Source organism: Leptopilina heterotoma, unplaced genomic scaffold (assembly GCF_015476425.1).
Source record: "Leptopilina heterotoma isolate Lh14 unplaced genomic scaffold, ASM1547642v1 Lhet_18, whole genome shotgun sequence".
NCBI lineage: Eukaryota > Metazoa > Arthropoda > Insecta > Hymenoptera > Figitidae > Leptopilina > Leptopilina heterotoma.
Window position 1 is genome coordinate 3,038,157 of NW_025110896.1, and position 7,994 is coordinate 3,046,150.

Below are 7,994 nucleotides of genomic sequence, written 5' to 3' on the forward strand. Positions count from 1 at the left end.
CTGAAATATCTTGTTCTGTTCAAAATTTTATCATCTTTAAAAAAATGAGCAGAAAAAAATTTTAGTGTTAATAAATTTTATGTTTTAAAACAATTTTCATTCGCCTGAAAATGGGTGGTCTCTCATGACCAGTAGTGTAAAGTCACTTTTTAAAAATTCAAAATGACGGATCCAATATGGCGAAAAAAATTTTTAAATTTGATTCTATTTTCTTCAAACGTGTTACTCGGGGGCTTTTGGGGTGGCAGATTATGAATATAAAGTTACTTTGTAGAAATTGAAAATGATGAATCCAATATGGTGGACAAATTTTTAAATTTGATCAGATTTAGTTAAAAAGTGTTACTCGGGGGTTTTTAGCGTATCTGATTACGAATTTGAAGTCACTTTTAAGAAATTCTAGTTTCATACTGTTCGATAATGTAAACAATTTGTTATTATTACAAATTTGAAAATTGTTTCCGCCATTTTGAATTCTAAATTTTTAAAAAGTGACTTCAGATTCGTAATCAGCGACCCTAAAAACCCCCGAGTAACAAGTTTTAATCGAATCTGTTCCAGTTAAAAAACTGTTAAAGAATGAGTTACAGAATAATTTACCTCGTTTTTTGCTTTTAATTCATAAAAGTATTTTGAATTTTTTTGGACCATTTGACTTTTGACACCTCTATTGGCATCGGAAATGAAAATTTGCAAAAAAACGCCCATCGGCATCTTAAAGTACATGAATGTAGAAATCTTTTAAGCCCTAGAACGTTTAAATCCATCAAAGCAATTTTTGTTTAGAGCTCTGTCCGTGTTGACGTGGAATTTCCCTTATTTATATCAAATATGCAATTATTTTTCATAATTAATTATTTTAATTTAGACCAATATCTCTTTAATTGCGTCAAATAATTATTTATGTAGTCATTCAAATAATTTTTTTATCTATATATTTATTTGATTCAAATAACTTGAATTATGCGAATATACGAAACTTTTTTCTTAGAAAATGCAGGTTGGCAATAAACTTAGACCAAAAGAATTTAAAAAATTTGAAACAATCTTATAAACCCCTTCGCTGTTTGGAAAAATAATCATATGATTGGCCCAAAATGTTCAGCAAAATCTGGTAGATGAATTTTTATGAAACTTAGTATGCAAGGGTTTTTGGGGTCGCTAAATATAAATATGACGTCAAAAAAAATTCAAAATGGCGGATCCAATATGTCGGACAAAATTTTTAAATTTTAAATAGATATTATAAACAAAAAAAAACAAAGAACAGAAAGTGTAATGCAAAACCTTTGCAGCCTCCACGCGGCACATTCTGGTGTCATGATTCGTTTTATCAGCTAATGCAAAGGATATAGAATAGAGTACAAAATTTGATAAAAATCGGGATGAATTAAAAAAATTACGTCCCTCATTTTGAATTCATAATTTTTTATTTTGAAAGACAAATTTAAATTCAGCGACCTGACAAACCATTAGGTACTGAAATTCATAAAAATCCAAATGAATTTCAAAAATGATGTCCGCCATTTTGATTTTTTTTAAATTAATTAAATTTTCATATATTTTACTTGTTTTTAAATTGTTATATTATTTAAAAATAATAAACAATCATTTATTTATTACTTAATTTAGGAGCATTGCAATTAATAGTGTGTTAATAATGATATAAAAAAATTTATTTTATAATTTACATAAGAAATTGCATTTATTTTGCGCTAAGAACTTTACTACCCAACGGTCGTTAACAGGCAACGGGTTAACAGAAAAATAATTTTTAAAATTCAAACATATTTTTTTACTAAATTTTCTTGAAAAATCTACATCATATCATGTTTGAAATAATTTTTTTGTACAAAAAACTATCCTTCAAAAAATATAAAAAATGAAAAAAATGAAAAAATTGAAATTTTTGTGTATAACTTTGCCGACCTGCAATTTCTAAGAAAAAATTACACGTTAATGTCTACAAGTAATTCCCATTTTGTAGAATAGATTATTGAGTATTGAGATTTAACAATTCTATTTCTGTGTAAGATATTTTTAAAAAAATCATTATTGTCAATGTTTTACAAAAATTTAAATAACTTCTAAAAACATAAACACTTTTAATGATCTTAAGCTTATAAGCTTATAATTATCATGTTTTTAGAAGTTATTTAAATTTTTGTAAAACATTGACAATAATGATTTTTTTAAAATATCTTACACAGAAATAGAATTGTTAAATCTAAATATAATTACTCTAATTATTATTATATAATAATATTGGAATTAATATAATATAATTACTCGGGGGCTTTTGGGGTCGCAGATTATGAATATAAAGTTACTTTGTAGAAATTGAACATGATGAATCCAATATGGTGGACAAATTTTTAAATTTGATCAGATTTAATGAAAAAGTGTTACTCGGGGGTTTTTAGCGTATCTGATTACGAATTTGAAGTCACTTTTAAGAAATTCTAGCTTCATACTGTTCTATAATCTAAACAATTTGTTATTATTACAAACTTTAAGCGAAATGTATCAAAATTGGACATTTTTTCAGTCATATGGGATCCACTATTTTCAATTTTTAAATTGTGATTTCAGATTCGGAATCAGATACCTTAAAAAACCCCCGAGTAACACGTTAATTATATCTAATCAAATTTAAAAATTTGTCCACCATATTGGATCCGCCGCATTTTTATTTCTAAAAAGTGATTTCATATTTGTAATCTGTGGCCCCATAAGCTTCCGAGTAATACGTTTTAAGGGAATCGGATCAAATTTGAAAATTTTTTCCGCTATTTTGAATTTTTAAAAAGTGACTTCACACGGAGAAAAATGGTGCTGAGTTTCTAGTAAAAGTTCCTATGGAATAGTAATAATTCTACTTTTATATTAAAAATTACTATTCATAGTAAAATGTACTTCGCATGAAGTAAAAATTACTATTTTTGGTAGTAAAAATTACTAATAGTAATTATTACAGTAGTCACGTTTAAAAATTGCTTTAAGAATTTTAATTTTTACATCGTCATTGTAAATTTTATTAAATTTTGTATTACTTTTTACATTCGATATGTTGTAAATATTACTTGTAGAAATTCTAATAATTAATACTGCGGAAAATAAAGATTGCTTCTGCAAGAAGCAACTTTTACTATTGCAGAACAAACTTTTTACTCGTAAAAGTAGTAATCCGTACCACTACTGTTACACACCTATGTGTGTGATCACGTCACTACTGTCATGCGCAGCGACCGTAACCTGACGTCAAAGTGATCCAACATTTCTAGGTTACAAGAAGCACGTGAAGCACGGTTCAGTTCTTTGGACAATTTTGTTTATATCAGTGGTGCGATCACGAAGTAGTATAAGGAGACTTGACGGGCTGAAAAACATGGCTCCAAAACAAAGCGAAGCCTATCTCAAGTTTTCCGGTGTCCGACTGTTCAGCGCGACCTCCTCGGGAAAATTTACAACTAAGTGGTATATGTGGTTCGCCTGCTACCAATTTCAAATTAAAGAGCGCCCGTTAGAAATGTCAAAGATTGACTTTATTTATTCCAATTTTATAAACGAAATAAATTCTTTGTTTCTTGTCATATGATACCACTTATCAGAAGGTAATTGTGATTTATTAAATTTGATCTTACACTCTTCAAATGTAAGTTTTTCCATCGAATATTCCATGATTCTTTGTTTTTCTTTTTAATAATTAATAATATCTAAAAACAAAAATTATTTATGTATTTCCGTGTCTGTGAAAATCAATTACATAAATATAACCTAAAACAATAAACGTAAATACAGTCAAAAAAACATGATCTCTTTAAAAAATAATGCTGAATATTATTTGTAAAGAAAGTAAGCTTTCATACGTACTGTCAAATAGTCTTATTTTGCTCCCATAATTAAATAATAAGTAATTATTTAAATTATTATTTATGTCATTCAAATGTAAACACTTCACAGTGCTTTAAAAGCAGACGTCACTATTTAGTTGTAAATTTTCCCGAGGAGGTCGCGCGGAACAGTCGAACACCGGAAAACTTGAGATAGGCTTCGCCTTGTTTTGGGGCCATGTTTTTTTGAACTTTACATGGGCGTTAAGTCTCCTTATACTACTTCGTGGGTGCGATCATTAATTGCTATATGCATTTTAATTATTTATCAATTTCCAAAGTATGCAATTCATGTATAATCACTTAATAATTAGTTAATTAATTTTTAATGAATTACTAATTAATTAATAAAAAATATATAAACAAATAAAATCATTAACATTATAATCTAATAATTTAATAATTAAAATAAGTAATTTTAAATTAATAATACTGTTTATTATTATTATTATTATTATTATTATTATTATTATTATTATAATAATAAATGTTTATATTTTAATTCAGTAACTTATCTAAATAAATATAATTTATGATTCACTTTATCGAAAAGAGATACATATATGCGGGTAACATGAAATTTTCTCCATAGCGATTGCGTAGCCGAGAGGCTTAGTATAAATGCGTGCGATTTTAGGTTGCGTTAGATATAAGTTAGGTAGGGTTCGAAACTGTATAGATGTTAAGATTTTCCGATATGTTAAGTTGTTAATTGTAAGTAAGAATGTGAAAAAAAAGTAAAACTTATGAATAATGAATAATAATACACATGCAGAGTGTTAATTACTTTAAAAAATATTTTTTGAACGCACTGATTATTTTATTTTAATTTATTAAAATAAAACGAGGCTCTCTACACCAGCATTTTTTTTTCGTCACGGCGTGGACAGACGCGCAGGCGCGCCGGCATTCGTTTCGCCCGTCGGTGTGAGGCGCGTCATTGTGTGGGTACGGATTACTACTTTTACGAGTAAAAATCTTTACCGAAATAGTAATAATTGCTCTGATTCGTAATAAATGTTGCTTCGCTCAGAGTATTAATTGCTCGGGACATTTTAAATATTACTCGGCTTTTAATAAAATTTAGATTCCTTGAAGTAAATTATACTTTTTCAAAAAAGTAAAAGTCGTTTGAATACGAAGCAAAAGTTACTATTTTTCGAGCAGTTTCAAAATTACTACTTAAAAGTAGTAATTTTTCATCGAAAAAAGTATAATTATTACTATTTATTTTTCTCCGTGCAGATTCGTAATCAGCGACCCTAAAAACCTCCGAGTAACAAGTTTTAATCGAATCTGTTCAAATTTGAATTTTGTCCGCCATATTGGATCTGCCATTTTGAATTTAAAAAAAAACTTTAGATTTATATTCGGGGACCCTAAAAACTGTTAAAGAATGAGTTACAAAATAATTTACCCCGTTTTTTGCTTTTAATTCATAAAAGTATTTTGAGATTTTTGGACCTTTTGACTTTTGACAGCTCTATTGGCATCGTAAATGAAAATTTGCAAAAAAACGCCCATCGGCATCTTAAAGTACATGAATGTAGAAATCTTTTAAGCCCTAGAACGTTTAAATCCATCAAAGCAATTTTTGTTTAGAGCTCTCTCCGTGTTGACGTGGAATTTTCCTTATTTATATCAAATATGCAATTATTTTTCAAAATTAATTATTTTAATTTAGGCCAATATCTCTTTAATTGCGTCAAATAATTATTTATGTAGTCCTTATACCAAATTTATAATAAATAAATTAATGTTCTTCCATTTGCATACGTAAAAGTATTAGCACACTAAAAAAAATTATCTCATTCAAATAATTTTGTTATCTATATATTTATTTGATTCAAATAACTTGAATTATGCGAATATACGAAACTTTTTTCTTAGAAAATGCAGGTTGGCAAACTTAGACCAAAAGAATTTAAAAATTTGAAACAATCTTATAAACCCCTTCGCTGTTTGGAAAAATAATAATCATATGATTGGCCCAAAATGTTCAGCAAAATCTGTTAGATGAATTTTTATGAAACTTAGTAAACAAGGGTTTTTGGGGTCGCTGAATATAAATATGACGTCAAAAAAAATTCAAAATGGTGGATCCAATATGTCGGACAAAATTTTTAAATTTTAAACAGATATTATAAACAAAAAAACAAAGAACAAAAAGTGTAATGTAAAACCTTTGCAGCCTCCACGCGTCCCAAAATATCCCTAGATACTGAAATTGAAAAAAATCCAAATGAATTTTAAAAATTATGTCCACTATTTTGAATTTTTAAAAATGAAGGTCAAATTTGACTTTAGCTACCCGAAAAACCCCTAGATACTGAAATTAATAAAAATCCAAATGAATTTCAAAAAGTATGTCCGCCAATTTGGATCCTGCATTTTGAAGTTTTAAAAATGATGGTCAAACTCGAATTCAGCGACCTGAAAAACCCTTCGGTACTGAAATTGATAAAAATCCAAATAAATTTCAAAAATGATGTCCGCCATTTTAAATTTTTTAAAATTAAGGTCAAATTCGAATTCACCGACTCCAAAAACCCTTATATACACTATGTGACTTAAATTAAAAATAAATTTTCATAAATTTTACTTGTTTTTAAATTGTTATATTATTTAAAAATAATAAATAATAATTTATTTATTACTTAATTTACGATCATTGCAATCAATAGTGTGTTAATAATGATATAAAACAATTTATTTTATAATTTACATAAAAAATTGCATTTATTTTGCGCTAAGAAGTTTACTACCCAACGGTCGTTAACAGGCAACGGGTTAACAGAAAAATATTTTTTAAAATTAAAACATATTTTTTTACTAAATTTTCTTGAAAAATCTACATCATATCATGTTTTATATTTTTTGAAGGATAGTTTTTTGTACAAAAAAATTATTTCAAATTGAAATTTTTGTGTATAACTTTGCCGACCTGCAATTTCTAAGAAAAAATTACACGTTAATGTCTACAAGTAATTCCCATTCTGTAGAAAATAACCTTTAAAGTAAGCTTAAGATTTTTTTCACTTACAGTACAATTCAACACTTCTTATTTTGTAAATTTCATATTTTGGACATTTTGGGCTTTGGGAATTTTGTATTGTAAAAAAATAATTTTTAGTTTGTGTATGGATTAAAAAATTCAATTTTAAAGTTCTGAATGTTCTTCGCATGCTTTATAGTGATAGAACACTACTTCGCATGCTTGATACTAATAGAACACTACTGCGCATGCGTTATAGTGATAGAACACTACTGCGCATGCGTTATAGTGATAGAACACTACTGCGCATTCCTGACATTGATAGAACACTACTGCGCATGCCTGACATTTACAGAACACTACTGCGCATGTCTGACATTGATAGATTACTACTGCGCATGCCTGACATTCACAGTACACTACTGCGCAGATAGAACACTACTGTGCTTGCCTGACATTGATAGAATACTACTGCGCATGTCTGACATTGACAGAACACTTCTGCGCATGCGTTATAGTGATAGAACACTACTGCGCATGCGTGATACTGATAGAACACTACTGCGCATGCTTGATACTGATAGAACACTACTGTGCATGTGTGATACTGATAGAACACTGCTGCGCATGCGTTATAGTGATTGAACACTACTGCGCATGCCTGACATTCACAGAACACTACTGCGCATGTCTGACATTGATAGAATACTACTGCGCATGTCTGACATTCACAAAACACTACTGCGCATGCGTATATGTATGTACAATGAGTATGCATATACGATACGATAAATAAATGATAAAAGTCGAACGACCGAACGATGAAGTACGGAGTTACACGAACGACGGACGACAAAACGACGACGAATATGTTAATATTATAGGAGATTATATTATTATTATTATTATTATTATTATTATTATTTATTGCAGCAGCAATGCACGACTGCGGTAACGTACTACGCGACTTGTGCAGTATGGTGCTATGGCGCGGCGACGCTTTTTTTACAAAAACTTCAATATCTCCGGACCCAGTTGAGTCTCCATCAATTTTTTTTATGAAATTGAAGGTGAATTTATAAGGAATCCAAATATGTTATTAACAT

General features: G+C 28.7%; 1 long non-coding RNA gene across 1 annotated transcript; it reads right to left on the reverse strand.

The window, feature by feature from the left end:
• Nucleotides 1–3,431: 3,431 nt before the first annotated feature.
• LOC122499918 lies at nucleotides 3,432–4,064 on the reverse strand. Its single transcript, XR_006301403.1, has 2 exons — nucleotides 3,874–4,064; nucleotides 3,432–3,716 (listed from the first exon to the last, which is right to left on the reverse strand). It is a non-coding gene; the product is annotated as an uncharacterized LOC122499918 (long non-coding RNA).
• Nucleotides 4,065–7,994: the final 3,930 nt, after the last annotated feature.